Genomic DNA, 12820 nt, shown 5'->3' with positions numbered 1-12820 from the left:
GAGAAACTGGAGATAAAAACGCAGTGAGTGGAATCACGCCAATGCCCCTGGGAGGCTCGCCTGCCGTGCTCATGCTGCTTCTCATCCGTTATACGAGTGTGATGGCTCTTTCCCGTTTGATGGTGTCATTACGTAGACTCTACACATTCGATTCCATTTACAAGTCAATGGTGTGAGATTTTATGACAATTCTTTTTCAGTGAGTCAATTCCGTACGATCCTACTCAGTTAAGAAAAAATATATGAAAAGAATTCCTAAATAGTTGCCTTTTGGACCTCTCCCCAGAAAGTCTCAACCCACTAGGCATTTTTTACTGCAGGCCTTTGGCCTTCTGTTCATGGGAAGTGGGCAGAAACCAGGTCCAGGTAGCCTTGCTTTTGAGGCAACAATATTTCATAAATGTAAAGGCTGGAGCTTGCCAGAACAAACATTCTGGATGTCACGTAGTGGAACTTTGGATCCAATTTTGAAACCAAAAGGAGAAGTGAGAAGCCTGGAAGAAAATCTGGGGATGGGATACTCACTAAACCCAGGGTGTGGTTTCCTCTGGGACAGGGACAAAGGGTCTTACCAAGGTGTTTAGATATGTCTAACAGACAGCCCCAGGTATGGGGACTGTAGGTCTCAATGGTGAAAGAGGCATGAGGCGGCTATTAGAAGTTGGATTGTGTCCCTTCCCTAAATCCATAGGCTGAAGTCCTAACTCCCAGGATCTCTGAATGTGACTCTCTTTGGAGACAGGGTCTTTAGAGAAGTCAGTTAAGTTAAAATGAGGTCATTAGGGTGGGTCCTAATCCCATATGACTGGTGTCCTTATAAGAAAAGATTTGAACACAAACATGCACAGAGCAAAGAGGGTTTGAGGAGACACAGGGAGAAGGTGGCCACCCACAAGCTAGGGAGTGAGGCTGGGGACAGACTGCTCCCTCAGAGCCTCGAAGGAAGCAGCCCTGCGGGCACCCTGATCTCAGGATTCTGGCCTCCAGAGCTGTGAGACATTATACTTCTGTTGTTTAAGGTCCTGGCTTGTGTACAGTGTTATGGCAGCCCTAGCAAAAATCATAGAGTGAGGAGGGAGATGTCTCTTGGGAAGCAGCATGACATCTGAACCCAGCTTTGAAGACAAGGCAGGGCTTTGCTAAGGTGGGGATGTTCACGGGAGAGGCAGAGAGCGTGAAGGCAGCCAGGGGAAAGGCTGTGCGCAATTGGTTTGACTGGAAATGTGCAAGAATGTTTTGGGTGTAGTCTGAGCTGTAGCAGGGCACTCAGTAGCCATCCAGCAAGCCCTGATCGGGCACCTGCCCTGTGCTTTGCAGCAGGGACAGACACATGAGAAACATGAGCTTTGCTAAGTTCACACTCTCAGGAAGGGCAGGCATGGGAGGGGGTGGGAATTCAGAGTGGCAGGAGCAGCGACTGTGAATCTTCAGAGAAGGGCGTGGAAGATTCCACCTCGAAGATGAGACAGGTGACCAGCAAGGGTGGTTGCTGGAGGAATGGACAGGGATAGATGGAAAATGGAGGGGAAATAGGAGTCCCGAGAGAAGGAAGGATGAAAATGAAGGCAGGAGTGCTTGGAAAGAGGAAGTTCCAAGCATGGCCGAGTAGAGGGGCACCCAGGAATGAGGACGGAAAATGAGGGTGAAGATCCCAGAAAGAGGACCCTAGGGTCCAGGCACAAGGACACAGGATTCACAGAGTTTAAACTTCTAATGGTGGACAATTTCCATAGTGTTTTCATTTCTCTTCATTGACAGCATTGGCCCCAACTTTATTTTTGTGACGTTTAGGTACTCTTTTAGAATGGAAAGAAAATTACATCGAATGAATTCACTCATTGTTTTACATTTATAGAAAAAAATTAATATTTTTCCACAAAACTGGAATTTAAAACAGATTTTTTTATAGGACTTGGAGTTTTAGTAGAACATTGACATATTTCTCTAATGAAAGATTACAATATTGTTACTTGTGCCAGAAAATATTTATTAAATGAAAGAAGTGAGCACATTATAGAAGTCACATAGTTCTATGTTTCCATGACTAACAAGTTGTTTTACTGATTTACAATTTGGTGGTTATGGTTTTCCATGCTCTTTCTAGCCATTTAGCTTTTTCATTTCCTTTCCATGGGTCTTTTATCTTTGGGTAGTGGAAATTAAACTAACACACTGTCAAAATTCCCATCATGGAGGCATTTGGGTGGGAAGGACAAATTGTTGTTAAAATGTTGCATATTTAGGTGTGAAATACGATCCTTAGAAAGTATCATTAATTGCACGTATGTTGCTATGTCCTCGATTCTTGTGGGACATTTTATATTTGGTACGTTTGCCCCTTTAAGCATGTTTCTCACTCAACCGTGCCTCTCCCACCCCCCAGGTGGAGACAGCCTCAGTGCTGGAGGTCAGAGCAGTGGCCCTGGAAATCTGTGCACATCCTTAGCTGAGAGCCTATGAGGCCACAGCTGTGACTGGGGAGTTTGGGAATAAACTTCCTGGGGCTGATAAAAAAGGACTCTTGGCAGCCGAGTTCCTCAGTCTCCAAATCCCAGTTCTGTCCCTTCTCGAGTAACTATTCTCCTGGCTCACAGCCTTCCAGGATTACAACTTTGGGACATCCCTTGAAGGGAGGAGTGAAGCCTCCAAGGGACACATTTGCCCTTCAAATCACCACCTGTCTCTCCCAAGTTCTCCGGTGCTGATCTCACAAAGTGCAGAGATTGCCACATGCATGGTCGTCCTAGGTTCAATCATGTCTCCCCTAAATTCCTGTCCACCTAGAACCTCAGAACGCCATCTGATTTGAAAATAGTCTTTACAAAGGTGATAAATTAGGATGGGGACAACCTGGGTTAGGGTGGGTCCTTACTCCAGTGACTCGTGTCCTTTTAAGAAAAACAGACACAAAGACAGAAGATGGCTATGCGAAGACGGAGATAGGGACTGGAGTAATGTGGCCACAAGCCAAGCTCCTGGGGCCACCAGAAGCTGGAAGAGGCAAGGAAGGATTCCCTGCTAGAGTCTTTGTAGGGAGCAAGGCCTTGCTGATGCAATGACTTTGGACTTCTGGCTTCCAGAGCTGTGCAAATGTGGTAATTTGTATGGCAGGCCTAGGAAAGCAATGAATGGGGTTGGTGATTTTCCTTGTTTCCAGTAGCCATTGTCTGCTCTTTGGTGTGGCATCTTGTGCTCAGTGTCAGCCTCAGAGTTTAGTGTGTGCCAAGCCCTTCCCCAGTGCACTAGGGGTGAGTAACAATAGCAACTCCCTGACTCCACCCCAAACCACCCAGTTCTGTGACCCCCTCCCCACAGACTCCGCCACTGGCTAATAAGTGCCTTGATCAGAGAATTGAGCAGTGTCGGACTAGAGAAACACCAATTGCACAAGGATAGAACACACTCTCAATTTCTCACTTATCAATTATCAACACCACATAGCCATCCTTACCCTTCCCCACATAAAAATGCTGTTTATGCAACTTTCTGTTTCTGGTTTTTTCAATAGAGATAGGAAAATGCCTGGGTTCCAATCTGGGCTCTGCTATTTATAAACATTTTTGTTTGCATGAGTTACCTTATCTTCTGTGCTTCCATACCCACAGCTATAAATGGATTAAAAATAACAGGCTGAGTCCACAGTTCTACTAGGACAAAATACATGAATATACATGAAACCCTCAGAAGAATGCTTGGCACATAACAAATGCTCAATAAACGTTAGATTTCATCCTTGAAAATTCCAAGATTGCCCTTCCGTGGACTCTCTGTGGGCCTCTGGTCGTATCCTGATCACCCTCTGGCAAACCAGGCTGAAAGGTATTTGTCTCTATATTAACAAGGCCACGTCATACTTGCTGGCAGCATTATGAAAACTTCTTAGTGGAGCTGGACAAGGGTTTGGCAACCCTGAATAATGAGCAACGGTTAGTTGCAGTGCCCACCTGCTGCGTGTTGGGCATGACTCAGTTTCCTGTCCTGTCCCCCACTCCCAGCTTTTCCTCCTGGCTGAACACTTTGGCTAAAATGAACTTGCCTCCTGCAACCAGTTCCAGGAAGGATTAACTGGCTCTGTTTGGAATGAGCTGCCCTGCGTAGCAGTATGGACAAGCTCCCAGATGTAATCATACAACAGTCTGGTTAGAGGGAAAGCTAATCAGAGGCCCATCTCTCACATACCTGAGAGTCCTGACCCCCCATGGCAGCACCTCTGGCACTAGTCTAGGGAACAGTCCCCAGGAGTGTGGCCATGCAGTTAGAAGACAGAGCCAGCTGCCCTCCATGTAGCTAAGGCAGCCCATTAGTGCAAGGCCCAGCCATGCTATTGTTGAAACCTGAGCAGCTGTTTGATGAAATCTCGCCCTGCTGGTTCAGCAAGGCTCACCTCTAGGTGCAAACCTTGTGGTGAAGTTGGCTGCACCTACACTCTTTATGGCCATGGGACAGGAAGCCCTTCCTTGGGCAGGTCTTTTGGGAGTGGCTGACCTAGAAAGGGCTGTCCCTACTGGCCAACCTATTCCTGGAGCTCGGTCTTGCAACATCACTTTGGTGACCGTAGGGAGGTACAGGGAACTCGGTGTCTCGAGAGGAACAGCCCGTCAGTCCAAAGGGTATGGACTGAATATAGCAAAAGGCAAACAAACAAAAACCATGATGGGTTTTAGGAAAGATAGATTGGGTTTGGATCCAAACTCCAGGGCCAGTACTCTGCCTCTTTGAGCCTTGATTTCCTTATCCATTAAGTTGGAGATGATGGTATGGTTCTGCAGTGATGGAGAGGAAAGAGCTCAGTGTAAGACCCAGCACATGGAAAGCAATCTGAGACACTCTGCGTCTCCCGTCCTCTATGTCTTCACAATGTTGATGCCACCACCTCACCCGAGGCCACTTACCACCCATGGGCGCTTGGGGCTGCCTCTTACTTTCTTCCAAATTGAGAGTTTTACCTGATAGTTAGCAAGTGGGAGGTTAAACACCTCCCGGCCTTCTGAGAGGAAACAGAAAAGAAGCAGAGTAGAGCCCAGGAAGCTTTGCCTCTGTCCCCACAGCAATGAGCAGTTACTCTTGTCTCTAAGCCTCAGAGATATTTCATCCATGAAACAGAGAGAATAATAATATTATGTTCCAGGCAGTTTTCACAATTACTTGTGGTAACAGATACAGGGGACGAGCACAGTATCTGCCACATAGTAACTGGTCACAAAAGTAGGCAAAGATAATGATAAAATGTGGGCCATTACTCTCACCTACCAACTCCCCAAATGTCTACTCCCCATCTGAACCTAAAGTACAGATGGAGAATTCTAGTATAAAAGCTAAAACTCAACTCATGGGCCCTGCTGCTTTGCCTGCTGGGGCCTCTGCCTGTATCTGGAGAAATCTACGGCAGAAGCTGCACCTCTGTAATGATGATAGATATCTCAGTGTGCACGCAGTTATAGGGCAATCCTGCTGTCTCTGACCCTGGGCCTCCGAGTTCTCACACTTGTACATCTGCAGACAGTCTGCAGCTTTCTGAGCAATGCAAGGGTGTTGCAAACTTGTAAAGGGTATGTAGCTCTGTAGGATGCTGTTTCGACCCTTAAATGTCCACAAACTCTTAGATCTTAGTGTCCTATAAACCACTTATTGGTATGTTCTCACATTGCTATAAAGAACTACTTGAGAAGGGTAATTGATAAAGAAAAGAAGTTTAATTGGCTCATAGTTGACACACTGTACAGGAAGCGTGGCTGGGGAGGCCTTAGGAAGCTTATAATCATGGCGGAAGGTAAAGAGGAAGCAGGCAGATCCTACATGACTGAAGCAGGAGGAAGAAGAAGAGGGAGGTGCTACAAACTTTTTAACAACCAGATCTCATGAGAAATCACTCACTATCTTGAGAACAGCAAAGGGGAAATCTGCCCTCATGATCCAATCACCTCCCACCTGGCCCCTCCTCCAATATTGGGGATTACAATTCAACATGAGATTTGGACAGGGATACAAACGCGGACCATATTGCCAGGCCTCCCATGAACAGAGACCAGAGCTTGGTGCCTAGCCAGGCAGAATCCCCCTCTATTCACACCACCCAGGCCTTCAGGACCAGTGGGCTTGCTTCTGCATGTTTTTGCTATGTTGGGCTCCCTGGTGTCGGGATGGGCTCTGACATAGAACTTTTCCTTATAGCAAATCCAGGAGCTTTTGTCAAGTCCTTTTGTTGGAGTGTCAGGCATGTTAATAATAAATTCTGCATAGTAATTTCTAATAATATCTGTAATGTGTTAGGCATTTCTATTGCTTTATCTCTCACATCTTGGGGTTAACCACACTCTCTACAGAGCTTCAGAAAGAAAGTCAGTCTTTTCAATGTCATTCCCACAGTCAAGGAAGCCTTTTGCAACCTGAAGTTGATTTCATGTGAAAACCATCTTCGCACGGCCTCTGGCAGAGCCTCTTCAAGGAGGGAAACTGCAGCAAACCTTTGTTACTTTTTACTTCACATCAGGGGTTACCCCATAGCACCAGCACCCAAATTTGGAAACCAATACTTATCCTTTTATTTGAAAGAAAGTGTATTATACAGCTGAAACCTGTGTTGGGAGCAGGGGTGTCACCTAGACTGAGGTAATCTGGTATATAGATGGTCCCTGACTTAACAATGGTTTGACTTACAATTTTTCCTCTTTATGATGGCCTGAAAGTGGTTCTCATTCAATAGAAATCATTTGATTACCCGTATGGACATTCTGTTTTTCACTTTCAGTACAGTATTCAATAAATTACAGTATTTGATAAATAAATCATTTCAATAAATTAAAGATATTCAACACTTTGTTATAAAATGGGGTTTATGTTAAATAATTTTCTCCATTGTGGGCTAATGTGTTTTGAACATTTTTAAGGTAGGTTAGACTAAGCTATGATGTTTGGTAGTTTAAGTGTATTCAATTCATTTTTGACTTACAATATTTTCAACTTATTATGGGTTTATCAGGACATAACCCCACTGTAAGTCAAGGAGTATTTTTATTCTGTTTCTTTCTCCACAGTAACTGGATTCCAGATGGCTCCATGAACCAAGTTAGATTATGAAAGTCAATGAAAATCATTTCAAGGACTTCAGTTGGAGCTGTGCAGGAAGAAAAAAATCCAAGTTTTTCACAGGACTGGGTGCTTAAGTATTGTGGAGAGAGAAAGTAAATGAATTCTTATCCAATTATTGATTAGCTGAGGTTTATTTTAATCATGTAAGGATGACACAAAGACCAGGAAGAATTATTGTTGCCCTCTTACAAGATCAAACCCTTAGATATTTGTGTTAGTCTGCTTTCACGCTGCTGAAAAAGACAAACCCAAGACTGGGCAGTTTACAAAGGAAATAAGTTTAATGGAGAACTGACAGCTCCACGTGGCTGGGGAAGCCTCACAATCATGGCAGAAAGCAAGGAGGAGCAAGTCACATCTTACATGGATGGCGGCAGGCAAACAGAGAGCTTGTGTAAGGAAACTCCTGTTTTAAAAACCATCAGATCTCTTGAGACATATTCACTATCATGAGAAAAGCATGGGAAAGACCAGCCCTCATGATTTAATTACCTTTCACTAGGTCCCTCTCACAACATGTGGGAATTCAAGATAAGATTTGGGTGGGGACAGAGCCAAACCATATCATTCCACCCTTGGCCCCTCCCAAATCTCATGTCCTCATATTTCAAAACCAATCATGCCTTCCCAACAGTCCCCCAAAATTTTAACTCATTTCAGCATTAACTCAAAAGTCCACAGTCCAAAGTCTCATCTGAGAGAAGGACAAGTCCCTTCCACCTATGAGCCTGTAAAATCAAAAGCAAGTTAGTTGCTTCCTAGATACAATGGGGGTACAGGTATTGGGTAAATACAGCCATTCCAAACGGGATAAATTGGCCAAAATGAAGGGGCTGCAGGCCCCAGGCAAGTCCGAAATCCAATGCAGTCTTACAGCTGCAAAATTATCTCCTTTGCCACAACAGGAGATGGGTTCCCACAGCCTTGGCCAGCTCTCCCCCTGTGACTTTGCAGGGTATAGACCCTTCCCTGGCTACTTTCACAGGCTGATGTTGAGTGTCTGTGGCTTTTCCAGGTGCATAGTGCAAGCTCTCAGTGGATCTACCATCCTGGTGTCTAGAGGACATTAGCCCTCTTCTCACAGCTCCACTAGGCAGTGCCCCAGTCGGGACTTTGTGTGGGGGCTCTGACCCTACATTTTGCTTCTGCACTGCCCTAACAGAAGTTTTCCATGAGGGCTCCACCCCTGCAGTAAACACCTGCCTGAGCATCCAGGCATCCTAGATTACATCCTCTGAAATCTAGGTGGAGTTTCCCAAATCTCAGTTCTTGACTTCTGTGCACCTGTAGGCTCAACACCATGTGGAAGCTGCCAAGGCTTGGGGCTTTCACCCTCTGAAGCAACAGCCCAAGCTGTACCTTGGCCCCTTTTAGTCATGGCTGGAGTAGCTGGAATGCAGGGCACCAGGTCTCTAGACTGCATACAGCAGAGGGACCCCGGGCTCAGCCCACAAAACCATTTTTTCCTCCTAAACATCTAGGCCTGTGATGGGAGGGGCTGCCACAAAGATCTCTGACATGCTCTGGAGACATTTTCCTCATTGTCTTAGTGATTAACATTTGACTCCTTGTTACTTATGGAAATTTCTGCAGCTGGCTTGAATTTCTCCTCAGAAAATGGGATTTTCTTTTCCATTGCATTATCAGGCTGCAAATTTTCTGAACTTTTATGCTCTGTTTCCCTTTTAAAACTGAATGCCTTTAACAGCACCTAAGTCACCTCTTGAATGCTTTGCTGCTTAGAAATTTCTTCTGCCAGATACGCTAAATCTTCTCTCTCAAGTTCAAGGCTCCAGGAATCTGTAGGGTAGGGGCAAAATGCCACTAGTCTCTTTGATAACACATATCGAGAGTCACCTTTGCTCCAGTTTCCAACAAGTTCCTTATTTCCATTTGAGACCACCTCAGCCTGGACTTTATTGTCCATATCGCTATCAGCATTTTGGGCAAAGCCATTCAACAAGTCTCTAGGAAGTTCCAAACTTCCCCACATTTTCCTTTCTTCTTCTGAGCCCTCCAAACTGTTCCAACCCCTGCCTGTTACCCAGTTCCAAAGTCACTTTCACATTTTTGGGTATCTTTTCAGCAGCGCCCCATTCTACTGGTACCAATTTACTGTATTAGTTCATTTTTACAGTGCTAATAAAGACATGCCTGAGACTGGGCAATTTATAAAGGAAAGAGGTTTAACGGAGAACTCACAGTTCCACATGGCTGGGGAAGCCTCACAATCATGGCGGAAGGGAAGGAGGAGCAAGTCACATCCTACATGGATGGTGGCAGGCAAATAGAAAGCTTGTGTAGGGAAACTCCCATAATAAAGACCATCAGGTCTCATGAGACTTATTCACTAGCATGAGAAAAGCATGGGAACGGCCTGACCCCATGAATTAATTACTTCCTACCAGGTCCCTCTTAGAACATGTAGGAATTCAAGGTGAGATTTGGGTGGGAACCTTGCCAAACTATATCAATACTGCTATGGCTTGAATGCTTGTCACCTCCAAAACTTATGTTGAAATATAATTTCAATGTTATGGTATTAGGAGGTGGGTTCCTTGAGAAGTAATTATGCCATGAGGGTTCCACCCTCATGAATGGATTACTGCTGTTATCACAGGAGTGGGTTTGTTATAAAAGGGCAAATTTGGCCCCCTTTTCTCTTCCTTTCTGGCCCTCTCTCTTCCCTCTTGCTTTTCACTTAGTGAGGACACAGAAAGAAGGCCCTCACCAGATGCCAGTATCTTGATCCTGGACTTCTCAGCCTCCTGAACTGTGAGCCAATAAATTCATATTCGTTATAAATTACCCAGTCTCAGACATTCTGTTACTACAGCACAAAACTGAGTAAGACAGACAGGAGTGACAATCCAGAGTCTCCTTGAATTTGCACAAGCCCTTGATCATTCAGGCTTAGATTGTGTGCAGTCCTTTTTCCCATTCCCTAGAGTCCAGGTCTGGGGCTAAATGGATCTCCATAGCTTCTGTTCTACTCCTGCCTCTCCTGCTGTCTTCCTTGATCCTCTCCTGTGATTACACAGCGACTCAAGGCAAGAAGTCAAGGTAATGCACAAATAGTATCATCATCCACTTTTTACAGATGAGGAAACTGAAGCTTGAGAGGTAACTTCTTACATTAAGCCAATAGTTTCCAAATGCTGAGCAGTGTTTCCTACACTACAGTTCATGCTATGGTGCACCATGCTAGACGTAGCCTTTGTGGCATTGCTGCCTGATTTGGGAAATATGTTTAAAATGTCAGCAACTGTGCCATACATCTTATATCTAAAGGTAACTGGGTCCCATGCTAAGTTTTGAGATCTTTGTGTTCAATTTACTGTGCTTGGCAACTTCTTGGTTGAGTAAAGCATGACAAATCTTAGCAGAACAAAATGATGTAAGGAAATATATCATTAATAAGTCTACCACAAATAAACCTTTTTATAGATTTGTCTATCTGTAACTGAACTCTAACTTAGTTGATTTGTAATAATGCTTTTTCTCTTTCATAAGACTGAGTGTGACATAAAAACACTGAAGAAGTGAAAAATGAAAAACGTAAATTCTTTTTCTATACTCCTGCCGTATCTGTATGTTCTGGGAATACCCAGATAGACTAAGATTTTCATTGTCCTTTCAGATAATTTTGCAAGTGGTTTGTTTAATCCCGTATTGTACAAAAGTTTACATTTAGTTTGCAGCCTCAAATTCAACATTTTTGACATTTTTTTGCATTTGAAAACACAAATAAGATAACTATAAATTAGATAACTTAATTACCTTGAATATCTTGTATATTTTTAAAGAGCCATTCTGTTTGGGTATGCAACTTAGCACAGGCCAAGCTGAATTTTTCCTTTTCATTGCCCCAGATGTTGGTATTTTCAGAAAGATTAGGTAGCACATACATGAGAAGAAATTTCTTAGGCATATAAAAGTCAATGTCATGAGAACCAAAATTGTCTACCACACTTACTGCCTGGACTGCCTGGACACTGAGGACAAAGCTGCCCCTTTCTGTTTACATTACTGTGACTTTGCTGTTTTCACAGCTTCACTGTCCCTTCTTTACCTTTGCAGGACAGTTCTGCCCATACAAATGGTGTGATTACTCATAACAGGAACTTCCTTAAAATCCACCAACTCTTCAATGTACCGTACCATTTGGAGTCTGAGATGCTTTCAGTCTTTCACCTCAAAATCCTCACCTTGTGATTCCCACAAATCCATGACTATTGTATTGGGATTCTTATTCAATCTTCACCAGTTTCCTGTGGTGAAAGGCCTGCCTTAAGCCAAATTTTCACCTCTCAACAAATTCTGAACTTATTTTCCTATTTCTAAGATCCAAAGCTTTGCAGAGATGGTGCCTTCCTTTACTGCAGTAAATAATGAATTCAGCCTTGTCTTATAAACAGGTCGTGTTGGTCCTTTTTGGGTGTTGGTCCACTTTCAGTATAGAGGTTCACTTTTTCAGATGTCCAGAGAGCCCCTCAGAGCTGACTCCCTGCCTGCCTCCCAGCCTTGTGTGCCTGGCCTGCTGGCCTCCTTGCACTAGCAACGTGAGCCACTCAGCTTCCCTGGGACACCATGCTCTTCAGTATCTCCACACCTATGCCCATGCTGTTTCCTCTGCATACCCAGGAATCTTCATTTATGCTTAAGTTCCAAAAAAAGCATCAATTCCTTTATGAGAACTTCTCTGATTGACTCCACCCTCAGAAAGAGGTAATCATTTCCTTTTCTTTCCCACTGCTATTTTGTGCCCATGTATTTGCTATCAGATGAATGCAAAACTCACTCTCACACTGTATTGTAATTACACATTTTCATGTCCTTGAAGTACTTGAGATCTGAGAGTGTATGTGTGTGTGTTTAATATCTGTGTCCTTAATAGCAGGTACAGGAAGGCCACTTGGATCAGTGATTCAAGAGAAAGCAAAAACAAAAGAAATAAATACGTAAATGGAGAAACCAAGAGAAGTAGAAGCAAACAAAAGGAAAAGAGGGAATATGATTTGCCTAAAATCCAGTTTCTCCAACATTCATTGACTCATTTCATGTATCTGCCAACATGGTCAGAACTTTTGCTATTTTTGTTTATTTACTCTTCATAGCAAGCCTGTGTGATATCTACTTTACACTTTTACTTTATTCTGTTTTGCAAATAAAGCAGATGTAAAACCTAGGGACAGTAAAGCAAAATGTTCAAGGTCACAAATCAGTAGGTGGTTTAATAGGATTTCAGTCAAACAGCATTTGCACATAGGTAGCAAATAGTGGGCCTTTGCCCATTAGTATCTTTGTGGAGACTCCACAAAGATCGAAGTAAGTTTTCAAAGATATAAGCTGCACAGCATGCTATGGAGATAAAGGAGGACACACACACATTTATTTCCAAATTGACTATTGGACAATGAAAGAATGAAATTTGAACCATTAAAAAAAAGACAATCTCTAAAAATCAAAGCAACATACATGCTCCAAAGAAGCACTGCATTTCTGACACTAAGAGTAGAAAGAAGGTCCCTGAGTCCCCCAGTCTGTCCAGCATCCTCACAAAGAAACAGTGAGTGCCGTACACCCAGCACTTTTCTGAAGTCAGTGCAGCAAGGTGATCCCCGGGTTCTAGATTATAAGGGATCTCAATGCTGTTGAAAAGCATCACCCTCAAAATGTAATTTAAACCATAACCAGGGAGTGGGAGAGAAAATGCAGTCCAGGTACAAAG

Source organism: Macaca mulatta, chromosome 18 (assembly GCF_049350105.2).
Source record: "Macaca mulatta isolate MMU2019108-1 chromosome 18, T2T-MMU8v2.0, whole genome shotgun sequence".
Lineage (NCBI taxonomy): Eukaryota > Metazoa > Chordata > Mammalia > Primates > Cercopithecidae > Macaca > Macaca mulatta.
The sequence above is the reverse complement of the archived record's forward strand: the minus strand, read 5'-3'. Positions refer to the sequence as shown.